Below are 13319 nucleotides of genomic sequence, written 5' to 3'. Positions count from 1 at the left end.
CAGTCTTTCCCTAGTACTAGAGGGCTAGGCAGAATCTTCAGATAAACATGCTGTGTCATCAAGCGTGAAAGGGGGACACTGATGGGAACGGTAGCATTCTCCCGGTTTGGAAGTGATTTGCTTTGGGCTTCCAAGCTGCCTGAACAGCACTAGCGGCCCCACTTCTCCTCACTGCAGGATTGTCGCTGTGGGCCAAGGCTGCGTTCTCTCATTGTCAATAATGTGCTGGCAATTCCTTTCTAGAAACTCATCCCACTGCACTCCAGATTCAGCTCCTGCCAAATGAAAGGTGACCTAAGGCCTCAAGGTAAGGTCCAGTGTTTCACATCAGCACAGTTGGGTGTGCAGTGGTATCCACGAAGCCATACTCTGAAATGGAGTGCCTTAACTCTGCTATGCGCCTGGGGACACATAGGACAGTCGATCTGGCACCAATTTCGCATGATGACCGCTTTGTGCCGCCAGAGCGGCCGCTGGCTTCTGAGGAGCCCTAGGCCAAATAGGCCCCCGGGAAGCACTCTTCACATTCATAGCAAGGGCAACGCACTCCTTTCTGGGTTGCCTATGGAGAGTGTTCCAGTCGTCAAAGAGCCTCGCGCAAGCAGCGCCTGGCAGACTCTCTTTGCAAGTGGATCGGTCTCGGTGACTGAAACAGAACTGCACTGCTAATACACATTGTGCTGACGATTCAGTCCGGGACACAGGACAGCACTCTCACAGAAGCAAAAGCTGAGCTTTTCATCCAGCCTGAAGACCAGTACATTTTTCACACTTAACACTGTTAGGTATGTGCAAGAGCCATGGTCACAGAGGCCTAGCTAAGGTACTGAAATACTTACCCAGCTCATTCTATGCAGAGGTGTCCGTGCCCAAAGGGTCTCCATGGAAGGGCCCTGTGGGTCCCGTGTGTTTCCTTGAGGTAGTCAGAGACTACTGAGGATAACCTTATGAGCTCCAGTTTGAAACCGGGCAACCCTGGGAAAACCTTAATTTCGTCCGTGGGAGGCGAGACAGTGGAGGTTTGAAAGCTGCCTGAAAAACACTCCTGCTGCCCATCTTCTCTTTGCTGCCTGACGGCGTCCCGAAAGAACTGTGAGTGTACTCGTATGAGGCATGCTGGTCTCAGTTCCTTGCTGGGAGCTCCTCCAGGAGCACACTGGAGCTTGCCGGCCAAGAAATTGGACCCCTGACCTCAAGTAAAAGTCCGGATTTCTCCCATAGTATGCTTAGGTATGCCACAGTAGCGGAGAAGCATGGGTTCAAGGAATGCTGCCACACTGTTGCGTCTTTCACGACTCATTGTGCACTCACGTTCGTTGTAACATCTGTGAAAGGGCACTGAATGCCGTCCAACTCTTCTGTTGCGTTTGAGCCAACAGAAGCAAATGGGCTCGTTTGCTTTAACGCTGTGAATGTGCAGCGGTAATGGCAAAGCCCTGCCCGGATCGCTCGACAGCTCTCGTTTGTACAGCATTCCAACGGCCTCAGGAACGCCGTTCCAAGCAGCCTTACATTCCATGCTGGTGTGCCCCAGGGAGGCCTTTGGATTCTTCTGAGAAACACCACCGTGCCTCACAAATGAAACCTGTGGGCTCCCAAGAGGTGCCTCCCTGCGGCAGTCGGAAGCTACATGTTGAGTTCCAGCCTGAAAACAACGGACAGCTTTCCCTGTGACAAGGCTGGACTTCTGGGACCCTCCAGATTCACCAAGGCCTAACTTTTGCACGGCGGGGGAATGCTCTTCTGCACGTACAGCACTCCCCACGTGAAAACCTTTCTTAGCAGAAGGAGGCAGTCTTTCCCTAGTACTAGAGGGCTAGGCAGAATCTTCAGATAAACATGCTGTGTCATCAAGCGTGAAAGGGGGACACTGATGGGAACGGTAGCATTCTCCCGGTTTGGAAGTGAGTTGCTTTGGGCTTCCAAGCTGCCTGAACAGCACTAGCGGCCCCACTTCTCCTCACTGCAGGATTGTCGCTGTGGGCCAAGGCTGCGTTCTCTCATTGTCAATAATGTGCTGTCAATTCCTTTCTAGAAACTCATCCCACTGCACTCCAGATTCAGCTCCTGCCAAATGAAAGGTGACCTAAGGCCTCAAGGTAAGGTCCAGTGTTTCACATCAGCACAGTTGGGTGTGCAGTGGTATCCACGAAGCCATACTCTGAAATGGAGTGCCTTAACTCTGCTATGCGCCTGGGGACACATAGGACAGTCGATCTGGCACCAATTTCGCATGATGACCGCTTTGTGCCGCCAGAGCGGCCGCTGGCTTCTGAGGAGCCCTAGGCCAAATAGGCCCCCGGGAAGCACTCTTCACATTCATAGCAAGGGCAACGCACTCCTTTCTGGGTTGCCTATGGAGAGTGTTCCAGTCGTCAAAGAGCCTCGCGCAAGCAGCGCCTGGCAGACTCTCTTTGCAAGTGGATCGGTCTCGGTGACTGAAACAGAACTGCACTGCTAATACACATTGTGCTGACGATTCAGTCCGGGACACAGGACAGCACTCTCACAGAAGCAAAAGCTGAGCTTTTCATCCACCCTGAAGACCAGTACATTTTTCACACTTAACACTGTTAGGTATGTGCAAGAGCCATGGTCACAGAGGCCTAGCTAAGGTACTGAAATACTTACCCAGCTCATTCTATGCAGAGGTGTCCGTGCCCAAAGGGTCTCCATGGAAGGGCCCTGTGGGTCCCGTGTGTTTCCTTGAGGTAGTCAGAGACTACTGAGGATAACCTTATGAGCTCCAGTTTGAAACCGGGCAACCCTGGGAAAACCTTAATTTCGTCCGTGGGAGGCGAGACAGTGGAGGTTTGAAAGCTGCCTGAAAAACACTCCTGCTGCCCATCTTCTCTTTGCTGCCTGACGGCGTCCCGAAAGAACTGTGAGTGTACTCGTATGAGGCATGCTGGTCTCAGTTCCTTGCTGGGAGCTCCTCCAGGAGCACACTGGAGCTTGCCGGCCAAAAAAATTGGACCCCTGGTCTCAAGTAAAAGTTCAGATTTCTTCCATAGTAAGCTTAGGTATGCCATAGTAGCGGAGAAGCATGTGTTCAAGGAATGCTGCCACACTGTTGCGTCTTTCACGACTCCTTGTGCACTCACGTTCGTTGTAACATCTTTGAAAGGGCACTGAATGCCGTCCAACTCTTCTGTTGCGTTTGAGCCAACAGAAGCAAATTGGTTCGTTTGCTTTAACGCTGTGAATGTGCAGCGGTAATGGCAAAGCCCTGCCCGGATCGCTCGACAGCTCTCGTTTGTACAGCATTCCAACGGCCTCAGGAACGCCGTTCCAAGCAGCCTTACATTCCATGCTGGTGTGCCCCAGGGAGGCCTTTGGATTCTTCTGAGAAACACCACCGTGCCTCACAAATGAAACCTGTGGGCTCCCAAGAGGTGCCTCCCTGCGGCAGTCGGAAGCTACATGTTGAGTTCCAGCCTGAAAACAACGGACAGCTTTCCCTGTGACAAGGCTGGACTTCTGGGACCCTCCAGATTCACCAAGGCCTAACTTTTGCACGGCGGGGGAATGCTCTTCTGCACGTACAGCACTCCCCACGTGAAAACCTTTCTTAGCAGAAGGAGGCAGTCTTTCCCTAGTACTAGAGGGCTAGGCAGAATCTTCAGATAAACATGCTGTGTCATCAAGCGTGAAAGGGGGACACTGATGGGAACGGTCGCATTCTCCCGGTTTGGAAGGGACTTGCTTTGGTCTTCCAAGCTGCCTGAACAGCACTAGCGGCCCAACTTCTCTTCACTGCAGGATTGTCGCTGTGGGCCAAGGCTGCGTTCACTCAATGTCAATAATGTGCTGGCAATTCCTTTCTAGAAATTCATCCCACTGCACTCCAGATTCAGCTCCGGCCAAATGAAAGGTGACCTAAGGCCTCAAGGTAAGGTCCAGTGTTTCACATCAGCAGAGTTGGGTGTGCAGTGGTATCCACGAAGCCATACTCTGAAATGGAGTGCCTTAACTCTGCTATGCCCCTGGGGACACATAGGACAGTCGAGCTGGCACCAATTTCGCATGATGACCGCTTTGTGCCGCCAGAGCGGCCGCTGGCTTCTGAGGAGCCCTAGGCCAAATAGGCCCCCGGGAAGCACTCTTCACATTCATAGCAAGGGCAACGCACTCCTTTCTGGGTTGCCTATGGAGAGTGTTCCAGTCGTCAAAGAGCCTCGCGCAAGCAGCGTCTGGCAGACTCTCTTTGCAAGTAGATCGGCCTCAGGGACTGAAACAGAACTGCACTGCTAATACACAATGTGCTGACGATTCAGTCCGGGACACAGGACAGCACTCTCACAGAAGCAAAAGCTGAGCTTTTCATCCAGCCTGAAGACCAGTACATTTTTCACACTTAACACTGTTAGGTATGTGCAAGAGCCATGGTCACAGAGGCCTAGCTAAGGTACTGAAATACTTACCCAGCTCATTCTATGCAGAGGTGTCCGTGCCCAAAGGGTCTCCATGGAAGGGCCCTGTGGGTCCCGTGTGTTTCCTTGAGGTAGTCAGAGACTACTGAGGATAACCTTATGAGCTCCAGTTTGAAACCGGGTAACCCTGGCAAAACCTTAATTTCGTCCGTGGTAGGCGAGACAGTGGAGGTTTGAAAGCTGCCTGAAAAACACTCCTGCTGCCCATCTTCTCTTTGCTGCCTGACGGCGTCCCGAAAGAACTGTGAGTGTACTCGTATGAGGCATGCTGGTCTCAGTTCCTTGCTGGGAGCTCCTCCAGGAGCACACTGGAGCTTGCCGGCCAAGAAATTGGACCCCTGACCTCAAGTAAAAGTCCGGATTTCTCCCATAGTATGCTTAGGTATGCCACAGTAGCGGAGAAGCATGGGTTCAAGGAATGCTGCCACACTGTTGCGTCTTTCACGACTCATTGTGCACTCACGTTCGTTGTAACATCTGTGAAAGGGCACTGAATGCCGTCCAACTCTTCTGTTGCGTTTGAGCCAACAGAAGCAAATGGGCTCGTTTGCTTTAACGCTGTGAATGTGCAGCGGTAATGGCAAAGCCCTGCCCGGATCGCTCGACAGCTCTCGTTTGTACAGCATTCCAACGGCCTCAGGAACGCCGTTCCAAGCAGCCTTACATTCCATGCTGGTGTGCCCCAGGGAGGCCTTTGGATTCTTCTGAGAAACACCACCGTGCCTCACAAATGAAACCTGTGGGCTCCCAAGAGGTGCCTCCCTGCGGCAGTCGGAAGCTACATGTTGAGTTCCAGCCTGAAAACAACGGACAGCTTTCCCTGTGACAAGGCTGGACTTCTGGGACCCTCCAGATTCACCAAGGCCTAACTTTTGCACGGCGGGGGAATGCTCTTCTGCACGTACAGCACTCCCCACGTGAAAACCTTTCTTAGCAGAAGGAGGCAGTCTTTCCCTAGTACTAGAGGGCTAGGCAGAATCTTCAGATAAACATGCTGTGTCATCAAGCGTGAAAGGGGGACACTGATGGGAACGGTAGCATTCTCCCGGTTTGGAAGTGAGTTGCTTTGGGCTTCCAAGCTGCCTGAACAGCACTAGCGGCCCCACTTCTCCTCACTGCAGGATTGTCGCTGTGGGCCAAGGCTGCGTTCTCTCATTGTCAATAATGTGCTGGCAATTCCTTTCTAGAAACTCATGCCACTGCACTCCAGATTCAGCTCCTGCCAAATGAAAGGTGACCTAAAGCCTCAAGGTAAGGTCCAGTGTTTCACATCAGCACAGTTGGGTGTGCAGTGGTATCCACGAAGCCATACTCTGAAATGGATTGCCTTAACTCTGCTATGCGCCTGGGGACACATAGGACAGTCGATCTGGCACCAATTTCGCATGATGACCGCTTTGTGCCGCCAGAGCGGCCGCTGGCTTCTGAGGAGCCCTAGGCCAATAGGCCCCCGGGAAGCACTCTTCACATTCATAGCAAGGGCAACACACTCCTTTCTGGGTTGCCTATGGAGAGTGTTCCAGTCGTCAAAGAGCCTCGCGCAAGCAGCGCCTGGCAGACTCTCTTTGCAAGTGGATCGGTCTCGGTGACTGAAACAGAACTGCACTGCTAATACACATTGTGCTGACGATTCAGTCCGGGACACAGGACAGCACTCTCACAGAAGCAAAAGCTGAGCTTTTCATCCAGCCTGAAGACCAGTACATTTTTCACACTTAACACTGTTAGGTATGTGCAAGAGCCATGGTCACAGAGGCCTAGCTAAGGTACTGAAATACTTACCCAGCTCATTCTATGCAGAGGTGTCCGTGCCCAAAGGGTCTCCATGGAAGGGCCCTGTGGGTCCCGTGTGTTTCCTTGAGGTAGTCAGAGACTACTGAGGATAACCTTATGAGCTCCAGTTTAAAACCAGGCAACCCTGGCAAAACCTTAATTTCGTCCGTGGTAGGCGAGACAGTGGAGGTTTGAAAGCTGCCTGAAAAACACTCCTGCTGCCCATCTTCTCTTTGCTGCCTGACGGCGTCCCGAAAGAACTGTGAGTGTACTCGTATGAGGCATGCTGGTCTCAGTTCCTTGCTGGGAGCTCCTCCAGGAGCACACTGGAGCTTGCCGGCCAAAAAAATTGGACCCCTGGTCTCAAGTAAAAGTTCGGATTTCTTCCATAGTAAGCTTAGGTATGCCATAGTAGCGGAGAAGCATGTGTTCAAGGAATGCTGCCACACTGTTGCGTCTTTCACGACTCCTTGTGCACTCACGTTCGTTGTAACATCTTTGAAAGGGCACTGAATGCCGTCCAACTCTTCTGTTGCGTTTGAGCCAACAGAAGCAAATGGGCTCGTTTGCTTTAACGCTGTGAATGTGCAGCGGTAATGGCAAAGCCCTGCCCGGATCGCTCGACAGCTCTCGTTTGTACAGCATTCCAACGGCCTCAGGAACGCCGTTCCAAGCAGCCTTACATTCCATGCTGGTGTGCCCCAGGGAGGCCTTTGGATTCTTCTGAGAAACACCACCGTGCCTCCCAAATGAAACCTGTGGGCTCCCAAGAGGTGCCTCCCTGCGGCAGTCGGAAGCTACATGTTGAGTTCCAGCCTGAAAACAACGGACAGCTTTCCCTGTGACAAGGCTGGACTTCTGGGACCCTCCAGATTCACCAAGGCCTAACTTTTGCACGGCGGGGGAATGCTCTTCTGCACGTACAGCACTCCCCACGTGAAAACCTTTCTTAGCAGAAGGAGGCAGTCTTTCCCTAGTACTAGAGGGCTAGGCAGAATCTTCAGATAAACATGCTGTGTCATCAAGCGTGAAAGGGGGACACTGATGGGAACGGTCGCATTCTCCCGGTTTGGAAGGGACTTGCTTTGGTCTTCCAAGCTGCCTGAACAGCACTAGCGGCCCAACTTCTCTTCACTGCAGGATTGTCGCTGTGGGCCAAGGCTGCGTTCACTCAATGTCAATAATGTGCTGGCAATTCCTTTCTAGAAATTCATCCCACTGCACTCCAGATTCAGCTCCGGCCAAATGAAAGGTGACCTAAGGCCTCAAGGTAAGGTCCAGTGTTTCACATCAGCAGAGTTGGGTGTGCAGTGGTATCCACGAAGCCATACTCTGAAATGGAGTGCCTTAACTCTGCTATGCCCCTGGGGACACATAGGACAGTCGAGCTGGCACCAATTTCGCATGATGACCGCTTTGTGCCGCCAGAGCGGCCGCTGGCTTCTGAGGAGCCCTAGGCCAAATAGGCCCCCGGGAAGCACTCTTCACATTCATAGCAAGGGCAACGCACTCCTTTCTGGGTTGCCTATGGAGAGTGTTCCAGTCGTCAAAGAGCCTCGCGCAAGCAGCGTCTGGCAGACTCTCTTTGCAAGTGGATCGGCCTCAGGGACTGAAACAGAACTGCACTGCTAATACACAATGTGCTGACGATTCAGTCCGGGACACAGGACAGCACTCTCACAGAAGCAAAAGCTGAGCTTTTCATCCAGCCTGAAGACCAGTACATTTTTCACACTTAACACTGTTAGGTATGTGCAAGAGCCATGGTCACAGAGGCCTAGCTAAGGTACTGAAATACTTACCCAGCTCATTCTATGCAGAGGTGTCCGTGCCCAAAGGGTCTCCATGGAAGGGCCCTGTGGGTCCCGTGTGTTTCCTTGAGGTAGTCAGAGACTACTGAGGATAACCTTATGAGCTCCAGTTTGAAACCGGGTAACCCTGGCAAAACCTTAATTTCGTCCGTGGTAGGCGAGACAGTGGAGGTTTGAAAGCTGCCTGAAAAACACTCCTGCTGCCCATCTTCTCTTTGCTGCCTGACGGCGTCCCGAAAGAACTGTGAGTGTACTCGTATGAGGCATGCTGGTCTCAGTTCCTTGCTGGGAGCTCCTCCAGGAGCACACTGGAGCTTGCCGGCCAAGAAATTGGACCCCTGACCTCAAGTAAAAGTCCGGATTTCTCCCATAGTATGCTTAGGTATGCCACAGTAGCGGAGAAGCATGGGTTCAAGGAATGCTGCCACACTGTTGCGTCTTTCACGACTCATTGTGCACTCACGTTCGTTGTAACATCTGTGAAAGGGCACTGAATGCCGTCCAACTCTTCTGTTGCGTTTGAGCCAACAGAAGCAAATGGGCTCGTTTGCTTTAACGCTGTGAATGTGCAGCGGTAATGGCAAAGCCCTGCCCGGATCGCTCGACAGCTCTCGTTTGTACAGCATTCCAACGGCCTCAGGAACGCCGTTCCAAGCAGCCTTACATTCCATGCTGGTGTGCCCCAGGGAGGCCTTTGGATTCTTCTGAGAAACACCACCGTGCCTCACAAATGAAACCTGTGGGCTCCCAAGAGGTGCCTCCCTGCGGCAGTCGGAAGCTACATGTTGAGTTCCAGCCTGAAAACAACGGACAGCTTTCCCTGTGACAAGGCTGGACTTCTGGGACCCTCCAGATTCACCAAGGCCTAACTTTTGCACGGCGGGGGAATGCTCTTCTGCACGTACAGCACTCCCCACGTGAAAACCTTTCTTAGCAGAAGGAGGCAGTCTTTCCCTAGTACTAGAGGGCTAGGCAGAATCTTCAGATAAACATGCTGTGTCATCAAGCGTGAAAGGGGGACACTGATGGGAACGGTAGCATTCTCCCGGTTTGGAAGTGAGTTGCTTTGGGCTTCCAAGCTGCCTGAACAGCACTAGCGGCCCCACTTCTCCTCACTGCAGGATTGTCGCTGTGGGCCAAGGCTGCGTTCTCTCATTGTCAATAATGTGCTGTCAATTCCTTTCTAGAAACTCATCCCACTGCACTCCAGATTCAGCTCCTGCCAAATGAAAGGTGACCTAAGGCCTCAAGGTAAGGTCCAGTGTTTCACATCAGCACAGTTGGGTGTGCAGTGGTATCCACGAAGCCATACTCTGAAATGGATTGCCTTAACTCTGCTATGCGCCTGGGGACACATAGGACAGTCGATCTGGCACCAATTTCGCATGATGACCGCTTTGTGCCGCCAGAGCGGCCGCTGGCTTCTGAGGAGCCCTAGGCCAAATAGGCCCCAGGGAAGCACTCTTCACATTCATAGCAAGGGCAACGCACTCCTTTCTGGGTTGCCTATGGAGAGTGTTCCAGTCGTCAAAGAGCCTCGCGCAAGCAGCGTCTGGCAGACTCTCTTTGCAAGTGGATCAGCCTCAGGGACTGAAACAGAACTGCACTGCTAATACACAATGTGCTGACGATTCAGTCCGGGACACAGGACAGCACTCTCACAGAAGCAAAAGCTGAGCTTTTCATCCAGCCTGAAGACCAGTACATTTTTCACACTTAACACTGTTAGGTATTTGCAAGAGCCATGGTCACAGAGGCCTAGCTAAGGTACTGAAATACTTACCCAGCTCATTCTATGCAGAGGTGTCCGTGCCCAAAGGGTCTCCATGGAAGGGCCCTGTGGGTCCCGTGTGTTTCCTTGAGGTAGTCAGAGACTACTGAGGATAACCTTATGAGCTCCAGTTTAAAACCGGGCAACCCTGGCAAAACCTTAATTTCGTCCGTGGTAGGCGAGACAGTGGAGGTTTGAAAGCTGCCTGAAAAACACTCCTGCTGCCCATCTTCTCTTTGCTGCCTGACGGCGTCCCGAAAGAACTGTGAGTGTACTCGTATGAGGCATGCTGGTCTCAGTTCCTTGCTGGGAGCTCCTCCAGGAGCACACTGGAGCTTGCCGGCCAAAAAAATTGGACCCCTGGTCTCAAGTAAAAGTTCGGATTTCTTCCATAGTAAGCTTAGGTATGCCATAGTAGCGGAGAAGCATGTGTTCAAGGAATGCTGCCACACTGTTGCGTCTTTCACGACTCCTTGTGCACTCACGTTCGTTGTAACATCTTTGAAAGGGCACTGAATGCCGTCCAACTCTTCTGTTGCGTTTGAGCCAACAGAAGCAAATGGGCTCGTTTGCTTTAACGCTGTGAATGTGCAGCGGTAATGGCAAAGCCCTGCCCGGATCGCTCGACAGCTCTCGTTTGTACAGCATTCCAACGGCCTCAGGAACGCCGTTCCAAGCAGCCTTACATTCCATGCTGGTGTGCCCCAGGGAGGCCTTTGGATTCTTCTGAGAAACACCACCGTGCCTCACAAATGAAACCTGTGGGCTCCCAAGAGGTGCCTCCCTGCGGCAGTCGGAAGCTACATGTTGAGTTCCAGCCTGAAAACAACGGACAGCTTTCCCTGTGACAAGGCTGGACTTCTGGGACCCTCCAGATTCACCAAGGCCTAACTTTTGCACGGCGGGGGAATGCTCTTCTGCACGTACAGCACTCCCCACGTGAAAACCTTTCTTAGCAGAAGGAGGCAGTCTTTCCCTAGTACTAGAGGGCTAGGCAGAATCTTCAGATAAACATGCTGTGTCATCAAGCGTGAAAGGGGGACACTGATGGGAACGGTCGCATTCTCCCGGTTTGGAAGGGACTTGCTTTGGTCTTCCAAGCTGCCTGAACAGCACTAGCGGCCCAACTTCTCTTCACTGCAGGATTGTCGCTGTGGGCCAAAGCTGCGTTCTCTCAATGTCAATAATGTGCTGGCAATTCCTTTCTAGAAATTCATCCCACTGCACTCCAGATTCAGCTCCGGCCAAATGAAAGGTGACCTAAGGCCTCAAGGTAAGGTCCAGTGTTTCACATCAGCACAGTTGGGTGTGCAGTGGTATCCACGAAGCCATACTCTGAAATGGAGTGCCTTAACTCTGCTATGCCCCTGGGGACACATAGGACAGTCGAGCTGGCACCAATTTCGCATGATGACCGCTTTGTGCCGCCAGAGCGGCCGCTGGCTTCTGAGGAGCCCTAGGCCAAATAGGCCCCCGGGAAGCACTCTTCACATTCATAGCAAGGGCAACGCACTCCTTTCTGGGTTGCCTATGGAGAGTGTTCCAGTCGTCAAAGAGCCTCGCGCAAGCAGCGTCTGGCAGACTCTCTTTGCAAGTGGATCGGCCTCAGGGACTGAAACAGAACTGCACTGCTAATACACAATGTGCTGACGATTCAGTCCGGGACACAGGACAGCACTCTCACAGAAGCAAAAGCTGAGCTTTTCATCCAGCCTGAAGACCAGTACATTTTTCACACTTAACACTGTTAGGTATGTGCAAGAGCCATGGTCACAGAGGCCTAGCTAAGGTACTGAAATACTTACCCAGCTCATTCTATGCAGAGGTGTCCGTGCCCAAAGGGTCTCCATGGAAGGGCCCTGTGGGTCCCGTGTGTTTCCTTGAGGTAGTCAGAGACTACTGAGGATAACCTTATGAGCTCCAGTTTGAAACCGGGTAACCCTGGCAAAACCTTAATTTCGTCCGTGGTAGGAGAGACAGTGGAGGTTTGAAAGCTGCCTGAAAAACACTCCTGCTGCCCATCTTCTCTTTGCTGCCTGACGGCGTCCCGAAAGAACTGTGAGTGTACTCGTATGAGGCATGCTGGTCTCAGTTCCTTGCTGGGAGCTCCTCCAGGAGCACACTGGAGCTTGCCGGCCAAGAAATTGGACCCCTGACCTCAAGTAAAAGTCCGGATTTCTCCCATAGTATGCTTAGGTATGCCACAGTAGCGGAGAAGCATGGGTTCAAGGAATGCTGCCACACTGTTGCGTCTTTCACGACTCATTGTGCACTCACGTTCGTTGTAACATCTGTGAAAGGGCACTGAATGCCGTCCAACTCTTCTGTTGCGTTTGAGCCAACAGAAGCAAATGGGCTCGTTTGCTTTAACGCTGTGAATGTGCAGCGGTAATGGCAAAGCCCTGCCCGGATCGCTCGACAGCTCTCGTTTGTACAGCATTCCAACGGCCTCAGGAACGCCGTTCCAAGCAGCCTTACATTCCATGCTGGTGTGCCCCAGGGAGGCCTTTGGATTCTTCTGAGAAACACCACCGTGCCTCACAAATGAAACCTGTGGGCTCCCAAGAGGTGCCTCCCTGCGGCAGTCGGAAGCTACATGTTGAGTTCCAGCCTGAAAACAACGGACAGCTTTCCCTGTGACAAGGCTGGACATCTGGGACCCTCCAGATTCACCAAGGCCTAACTTTTGCACGGCGGGGGAATGCTCTTCTGCACGTACAGCACTCCCCACGTGAAAACCTTTCTTAGCAGAACGAGGCAGTCTTTCCCTAGTACTAGAGGGCTAGGCAGAATCTTCAGATAAACATGCTGTGTCATCAAGCGTGAAAGGGGGACACTGATGGGAACGGTAGCATTCTCCCGGTTTGGAAGTGAGTTGCTTTGGGCTTCCAAGCTGCCTGAACAGCACTAGCGGCCCCACTTCTCCTCACTGCAGGATTGTCGCTGTGGGCCAAGGCTGCGTTCTCTCATTGTCAATAATGTGCTGGCAATTCCTTTCTAGAAACTCATCCCACTGCACTCCAGATTCAGCTCCTGCCAAATGAAAGGTGACCTAAGGCCTCAAGGTAAGGTCCAGTGTTTCACATCAGCACAGTTGGGTGTGCAGTGGTATCCACGAAGCCATACTCTGAAATGGATTGCCTTAACTCTGCTATGCGCCTGGGGACACATAGGACAGTCGAGCTGGCACCAATTTCGCATGATGACCGCTTTGTGCCGCCAGAGCGGCCGCTGGCTTCTGAGGAGCCCTAGGCCAAATAGGCCCCCGGGAAGCACTCTTCACATTCATAGCAAGGGCAACGCACTCCTTTCTGGGTTGCCTATGGAGAGTGTTCCAGTCGTCAAAGAGCCTCGCGCAAGCAGCGTCTGGCAGACTCTCTTTGCAAGTGGATCGGCCTCAGGGACTGAAACAGAACTGCACTGCTAATACACAATGTGCTGACGATTCAGTCCGGGACACAGGACAGCACTCTCACAGAAGCAAAAGCTGAGCTTTTCATCCAGCCTGAAGACCAGTACATTTTTCACACT

This window comes from Eubalaena glacialis, chromosome 13, assembly GCF_028564815.1.
Source record: "Eubalaena glacialis isolate mEubGla1 chromosome 13, mEubGla1.1.hap2.+ XY, whole genome shotgun sequence".
Classification (NCBI taxonomy): Eukaryota; Metazoa; Chordata; class Mammalia; order Artiodactyla; family Balaenidae; genus Eubalaena; species Eubalaena glacialis.
The sequence above is the reverse complement of the archived record's forward strand: the minus strand, read 5'-3'. Positions refer to the sequence as shown.